The 14672-nt window shown below is 42.0% G+C and overlaps 1 protein-coding gene across 1 annotated transcript in view; it reads left to right on the top strand.

Annotated features, from left to right (window-relative positions):
* The window catches only part of MED27 (mediator complex subunit 27), a 377771-nt gene that overhangs the window by 175829 nt on the left and 187270 nt on the right, over positions 1 to 14672 (top strand). The gene's annotated exons all lie outside the window — the stretch shown is intronic.

Here is a 14672-nt window from a genome sequence, read left to right as displayed (position 1 = left end):
TTTTTTTTTCTTTAATTGCATTTTCATGTAACTGAGATCTGAGGTCTTTTTGACCCCAGATCTTATATTTAGGAGGTCCTGGCATGCTTTTTTTCTTTTACAAGGGATGTTTACATTCCTTGTAATATTAATAAAACTTTTTTTTTTTTTTTCTAAAACGGTAAAAATAAAGAATACAATGTAAAATTAATTTTTTTTTTTTAATGCGCCCTGTCCCGCCGAGTTCACGTACAGAAGCGAACGCATACGTGAGTAGCGCCAGCATATGTAAACGGTGTTCAAACCACACATGTGAGGTGTCACTGCGATCGTTGGAGCCCTAGACCTCCTCTGTAACTCAAAACATGCAACCTGTAGAATTTTTTAAACATCGCCTATAGATTTTAAGGATAAAAGTTTGTCACCATTCCACAAGCGGGCGCTATTTTGAATCGTGACATGTTGGGTATCGATTTACTTGGCGTAACATCTTTCACAATATAAAAAAATATTGGGCTAACTTTGCTGTTGTTTCATTTTTTAATTAAAAAAAGTATATTTTTTATTTATTTTTTTGCTCTTGTAAAACCACTGAAAAACCCTAAAAAACAATGAAAATATTTTGGTGTTTATCAGCATTTTTGAGCCTTTGTGGGAGTATAGCTTTGCTTAAAAAAACAAGCTAAAAAACTCAAACAGCTTTCTACAGCTATCGTTACTAGCGGTTTATAACGTCCAGTGTGCATGAGGCCTAAGAAGTTAAATTTATATCAGAAGTCTGCTTTGATGCTTGGTGAAATATTGTGTAAGCCCCTAAAAAGGAATTTCCACGCCAGGCTAAGGTCCCATTTACGTAGACAATGCATCTGCCCACTTTTGATCCGTGTTTACATGAATCAAAACCAGACTTTAATGTATCGCTGTCGATACTTTGGATGTTTTAATTTAAAGAATCAGCAAACACGCACACAGTGGATTTTTAACACTTATATATTAAAATCAAGGCATTTTTATTGATAACTTGTAATTGGTAAAATAAAAACCTTCGCCCCAAAAAATTCATTTATACAGCTAAATTGCGTCTAATCAGAGAAAGTGTGTATTAACTTAACTCATCCAGAGAGCATGTCGAACCCCCATACATAATATAATTTATGCAGTATGACGTGTCTACTAATATAAGTTAACATAAGGGTATTAACGTTTTAAATATGTCCAACTGGGGATGAGGTCAGCTCTCCACTCAACGTATTTCTCCGATACAGGCGAGGTGTATCATCTAGGATGAGAAAAACAATTTTTTTTTTAAACCACTAATGAGCATAAAAAATGGAGGCCTTATGCCACATCCCAATTGAAAGAATTTACAAAGGGACGTGCCCCAGGGATTGTATCGGCATAGGAAGTAAACCAGATATTCAAAGGGTAATGTAATGTTAAAAAGTATTTATAGGACATAATGGTAGAATTGATGCACAAATAAGAACACTTAAAAACAGTATATTGGGACACAATCAAAAAGCAGCAAATAAATTATTGAAACACACACATGGTCTCTGAGATCAAATGATGTGTGTGGTTACAATATACCCGACATGTTTTGTAAAATTGGGAGAAATGTTTAATTTCTTCTTCAAGGGGTGGATTGTAGTATGCTATTTTTTATAGTCTGTGTTATTTTACACATCAGAATGGATATGGAAGCAGGGCTTTCGACTCCATGTTTGCTTGATCGCACACTCTAGTAGCTGTGGGAATTCACCAGTAGGTGCAATATATAGGCGCCTCACCGGATTTGGTAATACATAATTCCACACAAAGGAATAATATATATAGAGTATCTGTGTGATTGGAAATGGCAGCAATCACGTCGCCATACAGCACACCAAATCTTACAAGGATCGACCAAATCTATCTTGGTCATTTGTGTGGATTGCAAAAATACCACATATGTGACTCTGGCTGTGCAGCACAGCCAGAGTCGCATCACAGAATTTATTTGTTGTTTTTTGTTTGTGTCCTAATATACTGTTTTTAGGCGTTCTTATTTGTGCATCAATTCTACTATTATATTATATAAATACATTTTGTACTTTTTTACATTACAATACTCTTTGATTATCTGGATTACTTCCTATGCCCGTACAATCCCTGGGTCACTTCCCTTTGTAAATATCATCTAGGATGAGACAGATATGTCGCAATACAAAATATAGAATATATTAACAGAAATACCAAAATAAGTTTGTCGGTAACCAAAAATTTAGGACTGCCCAAGTGTATGCCCCCACAAGTAGATGCATGTGAGACAAGGACTAATATGCAAGATATACAGTATCTCACAAAAGTGAGTACACCCCTCACATTTTTGTGTATGTTGGTGTTATCGCTCTTACTTTGTCATACTGGTCACTGGAAGTTCAACATGGCACCTCATGGCAAAGAACTCTCTGAGGCTTTGAAGAAAAAAAAAGAATTGTTGCTTTATATGAAAATGGCCTAGGCTATAAGAAGATTGCCAAGACCTTGAAACTGAGCTGCAGCATAGTGGCCAAGACCATACAGCGGTTTAACAGGACAGGTTCCACTCTGAACAGGCCTCACCATGGTCGAACAAAGAACGTGCTCGGCTTCATATCCAGGTCATCTTTGGGAAATGGACATAATGGTACTGCCAGCATTGTTGCAGAGGGTTGATGGGGTGGGTGCGTCAGCCTGTCAGTGCTCAGACCATACGCCACACACAGCATCAAATTGGTCTGCCGTCCCAGAAGAAAGCCTCTTCTAAAGATGAAGCACAAGAAAGCCCCTCAAACAGTTTGAAGACAAGCAGACTAAGGACATGGACCATGTCCTGTGGTCTGATGAGACCAATATAAACTAATTTTGGTTCAGATGGTGTCAAGTGTGTGGCAGCAACCAGATGAGGTTGTGTCAGTGTGTCCTGCCTACAGTCAAGCAAGGTGGTGGAAGTGTCATGATCTGGGGCTGCATGAGTGCTGCTGGCACTCGGGAGCTACAGTTCATGCTACGGAACCATGAATGCCAACATGTACTGTGACATACTGAAGCCTCCAAGTTTCCCTTTGCAGGCTGGGCGACAGGGCAGTATTCCAAAATAACGACCCCAAACACACCTCCAAGACAACCACTTCCTTGCTAAAGAAGCTGAGAGTAAAGGTGATGGACTGGCCAAGCATGTCTCCAGACCTAAACCCTATTAAGCATCTGTTGGGCATCCTCAAACGGAAGGTGGAGGAGCGCAAGGTCTTTAACATCCACCAGCTCCGTGATGTCGTCCGGGCGGGCGCTGAGACTAACCAGGAAAATTGCAGCCTGTACACAAATATAAATTTCAAGGAATACTGCCAAACCTACATAACAGTTGGGTAAGATACTATAAGCCGCAGGAGGCCAGATGTAAACAGGTGTGCATCTGCCTGTATCTGCCCACATCCAGGTTCGTTCGTCTAAATGGAATAAGTCTGTGTTCAGGTCTGCTGACGCACATTGCTTACATCTGACCACCTATAGAGAGTACATGTGTTTCTTTTTCCTCCATCACAAGATGGAAGAAAGAAATCAGAACAGACGCTGATGTCACATCCATTTATGTTCTTATCCTGCTCAGCAGTCTAGATCCCCTGCTGCGGTGGAACGCAGGGCATCCTGGTGCAAGGGTTCTAAACTTTTCCTTTTGGCTTAAATTTTTCTTTAAATGTGATTTATCTGTTTAGCTCTACATAGTAATGGTATAAAGCTGATAAACGGAACGTGAAGGCCTGCCACGCTGTCATACAGGAATCCTATAAAGCCAATACAGAGAAGTCTATATTTAGATTTTTTCATTAGCACAGCTGTCGTCACATTTTAGAATACAAACTAGTTGTTTTTTTGGGTGTGGTGCGAAATTCACTAATTTTCCAATCCCTCATGGGCATCGTTGAAAAACGTTCTGTGTTAACATACCGTGTCTTGTGATTGTTAACCAAGCGCCTGTCTCTCCCTGGCAGAGAACATAATTACAGAATCGTTGGGCCAGGACGACAGCCTGTTTAAATAGCTTACTACGCTTCACTGACAGATCCTTTTCTGCGCCACAGCCATTAGCTGAAACCTCAGGGATCGTCTGCTTGGCGTCCCCAGAACCCTGGCAGAATTAATGGTTGCTGTCTAAAATTCCATGCAGCGCTCCAGCAAAAGGGATCCCAGGCTATTTTTGTCATTTTGCATGAAGACTAAATGACTCGGAGATTGGGATAATTGTGTAATGGTTTACTACTTAACAACGACCCCTTGCAGAGCTTTCAGCCCGAGGATGCCTTGTTAGCAGCATCAAGTGCAGCAAACACACTGTAACATATGTTGTTTTAGCATGCTGCAGGTAAACATTTAGTACACGGTTTTACCCCTGCTTTGGGAAGGGAGGGAGCTCCACCATTATGTGGATGAATAAACACAGTTTAAACATGTAAACTTTCCTTTATGTATTTCTTCAGTGATGAAAGGAGCAAAATTATCAGCAGTATGCAAATGTTAATTTTTTTTTTTGGTGCCATTTATTTTATAGATTGCCTTCAAAAGAAGGCAATCTATAAAATAAGCAGCTCATTGTCAGTTGTTGAGAGTCTGCCTTTAGTTTTTAGTTTTTTTTTTTCACATTGCAAAATCAATATATAATGGGAGTTATTGGATTTGAACATATCTTAAGGCCAGTTTCACGCTGGTGCACTGCAGTTTGGCGGTCCGTTTCGTGTAATTTACCCCTGGTTTTAACTGCGACCCCCATAAGGCTTTCTATTATGTTGCACGTTTTTGCTGCATTTTCAAGTGTACCAAAAGTTCTGCATGCAAATACAGTAGCCTATGTGAAACATTAGCTGGTGTTGGGACCCTGAGTTGTTATTTGAAAGACTCAGCAAATAGTACAAAATATCAAGTTGGCCCTACAGTCTCACTACTGAGAGTGCATCCTCTGATGACCCTGCAAAAGATATGAGGGGCACACCTCACAAGTTGGTAATGAATGCAAAATCTTCCTTGCTGCAGGATGACCTCACTCCAACAAGAGAAATTTTCCTTGCTCAGTCCTAGCGTACACACAATCTCTGTTTTTAAGTGGCTACGCAGTGCCAGGGGTTACTGTGCAGCGTTTCATCACTTTTAGTTCACAAGTCTCAGTTTTGGCTCTTTGGGTGGAAGATTAGATCTGGCACAGATGAATATAGTCTAAAGTCCCGTACACACGATCAGACTTTCCGATGGGAATTGTGTGATGGCAGGCTATTGTCGGAGAATCCGACCGTTTGTAAGCTCTATTGGACAATTGTCGGATTGTAGGCCAACAAATGTTGGATAGCATGCGTTTAAAATTTTCCGACAACAAATGTGTGTGTGTTTGGATTATCCAATCGTGTGTGCTGAAGTCCTTTCGGACAAAAATCCAAATTATAAACACGCATGCTCAGAAGCAATGCTAACCATAACACAACATTAGCAGAAGTTGCCCAAAGGGTGGCACTAAAGAGCTGAAAAACCACGTCCGTGTTTGTTGGCCGTCAATTCTTTGCCGTTTGTATGCAATATAAGTTCACGGCCAACGCCCTTCACACAAAAGTCCTACGATTTGTCCGATTGAAATCCGATCGTGTGTATCAGGCTTTACTCTTTCCCTGGCATCTTAATTTGGCAGCCACCCAGTTCCAAGTAGGCTAGAACTTGTAGTCCTTCTCTTGCACTGGCAGTTAGTGAAGCAGTAACTGTGGGTAGTAGGTCACGATCAGGCCAGTGTCTACTGTGCAGCAAGGTTATTTTTACTTTACGAAGGTAACCAGTATCAGAGGTGACATCACTGTCCTCCAGGCTGCTGCATAGGCAGAACTAGAGGTCAACGGATATATTGGCCGATATTCAGCCATTTTGGAGAAATAGTTATCGGCCGATTGTTATCCAAATTAGGCCGATATTTAACACTGCCCGCATCTATGTCAGCAGAGTGTGGAGAAGGGAGGAGGAACGTGGGGTTTCTCCTCCCTTCTCCACACTCTGTCTGCAGAGCAGTGCCGCGTGTGTGAAACATTAAGGAGAGGGAGAGATGGGAGCTGTCATTAGCGAGGTCTGATGTCGGGGTGGGCGGGACCCAGCTATCCAACACAGCCAATGGGATGAGATCTGGGCGGACCGCTACATGTTTGTGGCCCCGCCCCTTTAACGGCCCGGTTATTGGCTGGATAGCTGCTGGGGCCCGTCCGCCCCGGGTCCCGCCCACCTCCGACATCACGCTGAATCTGTGATCTCCTCTCTCTCCCTCTCCATACAGTGCCATCTTTCAGTGCCATCCAGTGCACCTGCCAAAAAAAAAAATCGGCATCATATATCGGCCACCCCGATTTCTAAATATCGGTATCAGCCAGAAAAAAAAACATATCGGTCGACCTCTAGGCAGAACCCTTGATTTTGTATTTTTTTAGGGTCCTTAAGTGTTTTACATACAAGAGCAAAGCTAAAAAAATACAATTTAGATGGGGTTGCCTTTTAATGAGGCTCAAAGTCCTCTTCTATATTTGTCTAGTAGACAAGCACTGCACCAGACTTCCGAAGGACAGCTGGCCTTGTGCAGACCAATATTTACAGGCAATGTGAATACAGTGATTAGGATAATTCAAGTTTTGGAAGTGCTTGTTGTTCCTCTCCTCATATTTGAAGCAGTGGAAAATCAGTCTGTTAGAGCCGTAGATCAGACTGCAACAAGAATGTGTGCACTTTTATGGCCATTTTTAGCTTTGGATCAGAGAAGGAAAAAGTTGAAATTGGCTTTGACTGATAAAAATGTCAGATTTAGTGGCTTCTGTATCCTGTAAGCACTTACTTTGATAGCAGTGTGTTTGTTTTTGTCTTTGTGTTGTAGGGAAAGTTCTCTTCATGTTGTGGCACTAAATTCACCGGAGCAGAAAAGTCGTCTCATGTTTTATCATTGGGACACAATTTTCTTGTGATATTTGATTAGTCAGACCATCATGCGCTTTCACCAGCTATTGAAGAGTCTCTTGTGGCTGTCCAATTGCATTAACACACTCAGGCACTTGGTTTATCTACTTGAGAGTCCTCAGGATGTTATATGATAATTCTGTTCCTCGACATTCAAGAGACTGTAAATTCACTTAACGGCGTTTGATTGAAGACGATTTTTCCCAGACATGGTGAGCTGTTTGATGGCTTGGGCAAATGGAAGTGGCGTCTAGGCCTTATCAATCCATCACAGCAGCTCTGGAGATATAAAGACATTGGATGCATTACCAGCCTTTCTGCAAACTTGAAAAAATAGGTTTGTGGGCATAGGACAGATAACTTCCTGGGGTATATCTTAAAGGATAACTCCATTAGTTTGCCCGGTCATAGAAAGTTGATTCACGGGTTTCTTTTCACTTGGGGGGGCAGAGATGAGATATCGCAACATGAGCTCTCAGCTCCAATCATCTGCCACAAATCCCAATATTTTGTTTTTGTTGTTTAAGGACCCAAGTGGTGAGATTAATCATATGAATTCTCTCTTTCGTTCCCACAGAAATTCTTAGCTCCACTAGGTGCCACAATAACTACAAATCCAGATAATGGTATCTGGCTCCCCCAGTGGATTTTCCATACTGTAAAAATATTTGGAATATTCCTGTGAGAGATGGACACCCTTTTATTGGCCTTCCTAAAAGGGCATAAATTCTGATACAACTTGGTAAAGGAAATCTCCCTTTTGGAGGCTTTGAAAGATGCTGTATATAAAGGCAGGTGTCCACTCAGAGCAAAAATACAATTTTTGAGAAGAGTTAACTTTGAGCTAGACACACATGCAACAATCTGGTTGTCCAACAACTATGTAGTATGCAAGACCACCTGTTTAGATAAATGAATGCATTTTTTGTGAAGATGTGTGAACTACGCAGTTGTGGCCCACTCTATAGGAGATCATACAGAGATTGTACAGTCAGATTGTAACAAGGTTTGGAAGCTTAATTTTCAAGACAAAGCGACAGGTTTTCTAAAGGCTGAACTGCAGGCACAAATGGGAAAAATCCATAAATGCAAATCTGTATTTAACCACTTCCATACTGGGCCTATTCTGGCACTCCTCTCCTACATATAGTAATTATCATTTTTTTGCTAGAAAATTACTCCGAACCCCCAAACATTATATATGTTTTTTTAGCAGACACCCTAGGAAATAAAATGGCGGTCAAGCTTTTTATCTTGCACGGTATTTGCGCAATAATTTTTCATGAAATAAAAAATAACAAAACCGGAATGTTAGCCCAATTTTTTTGTATAATGTGAAAGATGATGTTACACCGAGTAAATAGATACGAAACATGTCACGCTTTAAATTGTGCACACTCATGGAATGGCGCCAAACTTCAGTACTTAAAAATCTCCATAGGCGACGCATTAAATTGTTTTTACAGGTTACCAGTTTAGAGTTACGGAGGAGGTCTAGTGCTAGTATTTTTGCTTGGGCTCTAACACACGTGTGGTTTGAACAGAGTTTACATATGTGGGCGGGACTTGCATGTGTGTTCGCTTCTGAGCGCGACAGGTTTTTTAAAAAAAAAAATGTTTACTTTATTTTTACACTTTTTTTTTAATCTCTTTTATTCCTATTGCAAGAAATGTAAACTCCTCTTGTAATAGGAATCTATTGCGACAGATCCTCATTATGGAGAGATGCGGGGTCATTAAGACCCCACATCTCTCCTACAGGCTGGAAAGCATGAGATGGAGAAAAAAATCCACGATCTCATGCTTACCAGCCGCAATCACGGCTTTGTTTACCTCGGTGGCCTGGACGTGACATCATAACGTCATGCCCGAGCTTCTGAGGTTTCTCCGGGTCCCCAATGGCACAGGAGAGCCCGGAAAAGCATTGGATGTCGGCAGGAGGGGGGGGCTTTCACACTGGAGTGGTGCGCTGGCAGGACTAAAAAAAAAGTCCTGCACGCAGCTTATTTGAGACGCTTTAGGAGCATTGTATACACCGCTCCTGCCCATTAAAATCAATGGTCAGCGCTGCTGAAATGCTGGAAAATCGCTGCAGCGGCGCTTTTAACCCTTAATCGGCTGCTAGTGGGGGTTAAAAGTGCCCTGCTAGTGGCCTAAAAGCGCAGCTAAAACGACGGTAGAACGCCACTAAAAATAGCTGCACTTTACCACCAACGCCCCTGTGAGAAAGGGCTCTGTATGGGGGATGGACTGCCTGGAATAACACACAGATCCATCTTCCTACATAGCAGAAAGACCAGATCTCTGTCAGAACGGAGATCTGCCTTGTTTTCTTTGGCAGATCCCCATTCTGTCTCTGTGGGGAATGACTGTGGGCGGCCGGCAAACAGAGTCCACCGAATCCGCAGATTGACTCCCCTGCTAGCCAATCGGCACACATGTGAAGGAGCCCGACGTACAGCTTTGGCGATTTGCGCAGCCGAGCCTCCATGCCGCAGTATAACTGCAGTGGCTGGTTGTCGAGCAGTTAATCTACACTCGGTACCCCATATTGTCAATGTGAAAACAGAGTTTTAGACATTGAAAAAAGTCAAGGGGGTCTGAATACTTTATGAATGCACTCTAGGTATGTTTGCAGCAAGATTTCTCTATTCATTGTGGAAATTTTGCACATTTATTTATTACATCATGCAATGATCTGGATTATTCATGTATAGTTTATTCTATAGCACTGGGATTGTGACATCACAGATTTTAGATACATTTCATACCTTATATGTCCACAAATGGTGTGGAGTGTTACAATACATTTTGGTTCTATATAGTATAATTTTTCCAACTATATAAATATTCACATCGTGAGTGGAGTATCATCCTGATTCAGTAGGATTAGTGCTGCACTTTACTTTTTTCTCATACCTGTTTGCAGTGATTCCCTCTAAAGGTTGTGCAACAAAGTATTAGGTTAGGGTTCTTGTCATTCTTGTCAGTGCCATTGTTATTTATTTTATTATTTATCTATTACTCTGTTCAGAAAATAATAATCTGATTTTAATTAAATATGCAATGCATGGTGATCAATGCTAGATACTTGTCAATTTCAATGTATTTTTAGAAACAATTGTGTGTGGTTTTTTTTTTTTTTTTTTAATCTGTACTGTATAGACCGTATGCGAAATATTCTGGAGGAGAGTTTACTGCAGTTTTGAGTTTTTTATGCATATTAACTATAGCAATGTATGCTTAATACAAAGCTCCTGACGTCAATGTAATTTTTCCATAACTACATATATTTATCATGACTTGAGGGGTATTGTTGTCCTACCACCTAGAAGTCTGCAATTTACCCATCCTAAGAGCAGGAATCTGGGTGAAAACCTTTCCATGTAATTGATCATTAGCAACTGATAATAGCTTTGCTGTTCATTAGAAGACTCAAGTTCAGACTTCTGAGATTTGATTGTCAGTAAGTGGAAAACAGGCTTTCTTCTTTTCCAGTTGTGTTTGAATCTTATGTAAATATAAATGTATTTACTTTAGCCTACCATAGAAAGGAACTCATGACGAGGATCTTCTAGAATGCCATGTTGTGATAATCAGCAGGCAGTTTGCTAAAGGCTAGTCGGAGGACCTGTCCTCTGACCCCTGTGACATCATCATGGCTAATGGTGCTTCTGTCTATCTGGCTAGTAAATGATTAGATTAAATAGGTCATTTTTTTTCTCCTTCTGCCGGCTTAGAAAAGAAAAAGGCACACAAATGATAATCAAAGGGAAATATGTAACATTTTAAAAGCTGGACACAGGAGAACAGTGTGACCACACACAGACCTACAAAGACATTTCAAATGACCCCTGGCATATTGTAGATCACTGTTGAAGTCATATACAGATGGCATCAAGCAGGATTTGAGCATCTATTGTCTGTTAGGCTCCCTACCGCATGATGCACGTTCCAGTTAAACAGACAAAATTGAATTGGCTTTATAATAAGCCGACAAATGTATTTATTTATTACAGGTACTTGTATAATGCAGTCAATTTACGCAGCACTTTAGGTACATATATTGTACATTCACATCAGTCCCTGCCCATAAGGAGCTCACAATCTAAGGTTCTTAATGCCCAGTACACACGGGCCGAATGTCGGAACACATCGCCTGGTTAAAAAAAAAAAAAACGCCCGACATTCAGCCCGTGTGTATTGTCGTCCGGTGCGACAGAAGTCGGCTGTTTGGCTGGCTTCTGTCAGACGAGCATTCTGGAAAACGAGCAGCCTATCGGTGCTCTAGCCAATTGCTGAGCGCTGACCAGAGTGTTCTGGTAGGGGGGCCTTCGCCGTTTCAGAACACAACAGCTCAGCGGGGGAGATCACTGTACGAAAGTTGGCTCTGGGTTGAACGAAAAAACAGATTATTTGTGTGTACCAGGCTTAACTCGCATTCATGCATACACTTACTAGGGCCAATTTAGACAGGAGCCAATTAACCCACCAGCATGTCTGTGGTAGGAAATCCATGCAGGCATAGGGAGAACATGCAAACTCCACGCAGGTAATGCCGTAGAAGAGTTTTCGAGCCGACGACCCTAGTGCTGCTAGGTGGAAGTGGTAGCCACTTAGCCACTGTGCTGCCCGAATAGCAATAGCCTTTTTAAAATGATAGCATCTTTTATTCATTTATTTTTTCATGCACTGTTTTTTCTGTACATATCGGATATTATTTTATCAGGGCTCGACAAATCCCGGTCGCCATGGGACTAGAAATAGCCTCCTGGCGACTTGGCTTGGAAGGTGGGCAAAAAAAATAAATAAATACATTTTGTGAAGTTTTCTGCGTTTTCTGACTCCTAACTTTTTTAGCTGGCTCCTAGATTCCAAGCAAATTTGTCAAACCCTGTTTTATATCTTTAAATTACGTGTGTCAACTTTAGACAACAATTATGGCAGCAAAAAAAAAAAAAAAACACTCACTAGTTTATATTTTCTCATGTGAACTGTGAAGACTAGGCAACCTAAATAACATGTCTTGTGGCTACTACAACTTCTAGAAACATTAAGGGTGCTTTGCATTTCAACCCTCTATTTGTCTTCAGACAACTGTCAGAGACAAATAAAATGATAGGAAATACAGAATTGTAAAGTTCTTAGCAGAGCAAGAAGTGAGGGGAAATCCTGTTGTGGGAGACACTTGAAAATGAATTTCTTTCTTTTTCTAGAGATTTCCTCCCATTTCCTGTTGCTTCTCCAGGGCTTGATGTATAGAAAAATCTCTCTAGGTGGACACAGTAACTTGAAAGAGATGTTGCCCTTCTCTACTCGCTAAAACAAAATTTAAAAAGTTAGATGGCTACGTGTATATTCTTTATTCTTACTTTTCAGGCTAGACCCTGTGTTATAGGTTTGAGTGAGTTATCTACGAGGTGCAAAAACTGCAGTTTTGCTAAGGTATAAGCAGATCCCACATGTTTAGGGACCTGTGTGCTGTGTCGTTCCCCCCCCCTGAAATTGCAATGAGAGGAACAAAAACATACAGGTAGAAGGGAGCATCTAAAACTCCCAGGTGAACAGGAATAGACAAAGGTACTATTGCATGTATGCATTTACAGGCCCATGTGTGATTACTTAAAGATTAGAGAATGTCTATTTAATGTAATATTAAAATCTTTAATGAATTTGCACAGAGCAGCCCTGATCATCTTCTTGGATCCCCCACCGACGCTCCTGGCTCTTTTTGCTAGGAGGGTACTTGTGCGGGCTTGCCCTCGAGTCACCCAGTGTCTGTCTATTGCTTCACCCCCGCTCCCTCATTAGGATTATTTAACAAGTGAGGAGGAAGGGGGAGAGAGAGGGAAGCATCACTGGACCTAGATCGGGCTCGGGTAAGTATTTAGGGAGGGGTGGGTTTTTTTACCTTAATGCATGAAGGTAAAAGAAAACTTTAGCATTTAGAACCACTTTAAGTACCCAATCACGTGCATGGGAAATGTAAAAAAAAAAAAAAAGATTTTTATTTGCTTGTGATTTAAATGAACATAGCTTCACCTTATTTACCAAGCTTTGCAAATGAATAGTCCCAACTCCTTTAGTAACTCAAACCCCTTGATTTCTGTAGGAGAATGTTTAGCTTTTTCTTGCAGCCATTTCCTATGTAGTTCTCTACACTGGACAACAGCTTGACTAGGGGTGCAACGGATCAAAAAACTCACGGTTCGGATCCTGGGATCACCGTCATGGATCGGATCATTTTACGGATCACCACCATATATAGTCCCCACTGTAATGTTCACATCTCTCCCCCCACTGTAATGTCCACATCTCCCCCACTGTAATGTCCACATCTCCCCCCACTGTAATGTCCACATCTCCCCCCACTGTAATGTCCACATCTCCCCCCACTGTAATGTCCACATCTCCCCCCACTGTAATGTCCACATCTCCCCCCCCACTGTAATGTCCACTTCTCCCCCCCACTGCAATGTCCACATCTCCCCCCCCCACTGCAATGTCCACATCTCCCCCCCCCCACTGCAATGTCCACATCTCCCCCCCCACTGCAATGTCCACATCTCCCCCCCCCACTGCAATGTCCACATCTCCCCCCCCCCACTGTAATGTCCACATCTCCCCCCCCACTGTAATGTCCACATCTCCCCCCCCACTGTAATGTCCACATCTCCCCCCCCACTGTAATGTCCACATCTCCCCCCCCCCACTGTAATGTCCACATCTCCCCCCCCCCACTGTAATGTCCACATCTCCCCCCCCCCCCCACTGTAATGTCCACATCTCCCCCCCCCCCACTGTAATGTCCACATCTCCCCCCCCCCACTGTAATGTCCACATCTCCCCCCCCACTGTAATGTCCACATCTCCCCCCCCACTGTAATGTCCACATCTCCCCCCCCACTGTAATGTCCACATCTCCCCCCACTGTAATGTCCACATCTCCCCCCACTGTAATGTCCACATCTCCCCCCCACTGTAATGTCCACATCTTCCCACATCTCCCCCACTATATATACGATTGTCTGCTTGCTTAGTCGTACCTTGGCCGTTGCTGGGTATACCAAAATGGCTGCTGCTCCAGTGCTAGGCTGAAGCCGTGGCTTTTCCCATGGCGGAGGCAGTGGAGCTCAATCCGCGGATCACGCGGTGTGCCGATCCGAACATGGTGACCCGTTCGGATATGGGATCAATGACGATCTGTTGCACCACTACTCTTAGTGTTACTTTGATTGATTAACGTTCTGTCATCCGTTGTATGGTTACCCTGAAGAAAATATGACCTCTGCCTTTAGCACATAGTTGATACCTAAAAACACTGTTTTATATGCAATAAAAACATATTACAAAGTTGTTATTCCTTGTCGTGCCTTGCTATAGTTTGTCAAAAAAAATGAAGTTTCGCCTTAGTATAGAAGTAAAATGTATTGCTTCCGTTTCCAAGCTCAAATTCTCCCTTTCACCCCTTTTTACCTGTCATTCATTTTGCCACAGGGCAACAGAAAAAAAATATTGTGCCAGCCTGTCCGCGCACAAAACCTTGTACTTTAGTCCTAGTACACATCTGTGCTGTCTACCCACATCCTATTCATCACATTGAATAATGGCTTATAAAGCTATCGAGAGGCTTTAGTGACCAAGCCATTAAATCACAATTGGCTTAATGTTGCCTGCTACATCCTGCTTGACATATCTGACTATAC

Source organism: Rana temporaria, chromosome 9 (assembly GCF_905171775.1).
Source record: "Rana temporaria chromosome 9, aRanTem1.1, whole genome shotgun sequence".
NCBI lineage: Eukaryota > Metazoa > Chordata > Amphibia > Anura > Ranidae > Rana > Rana temporaria.
The sequence above is the reverse complement of the archived record's forward strand: the minus strand, read 5'-3'. Positions and strand labels throughout refer to the sequence as shown.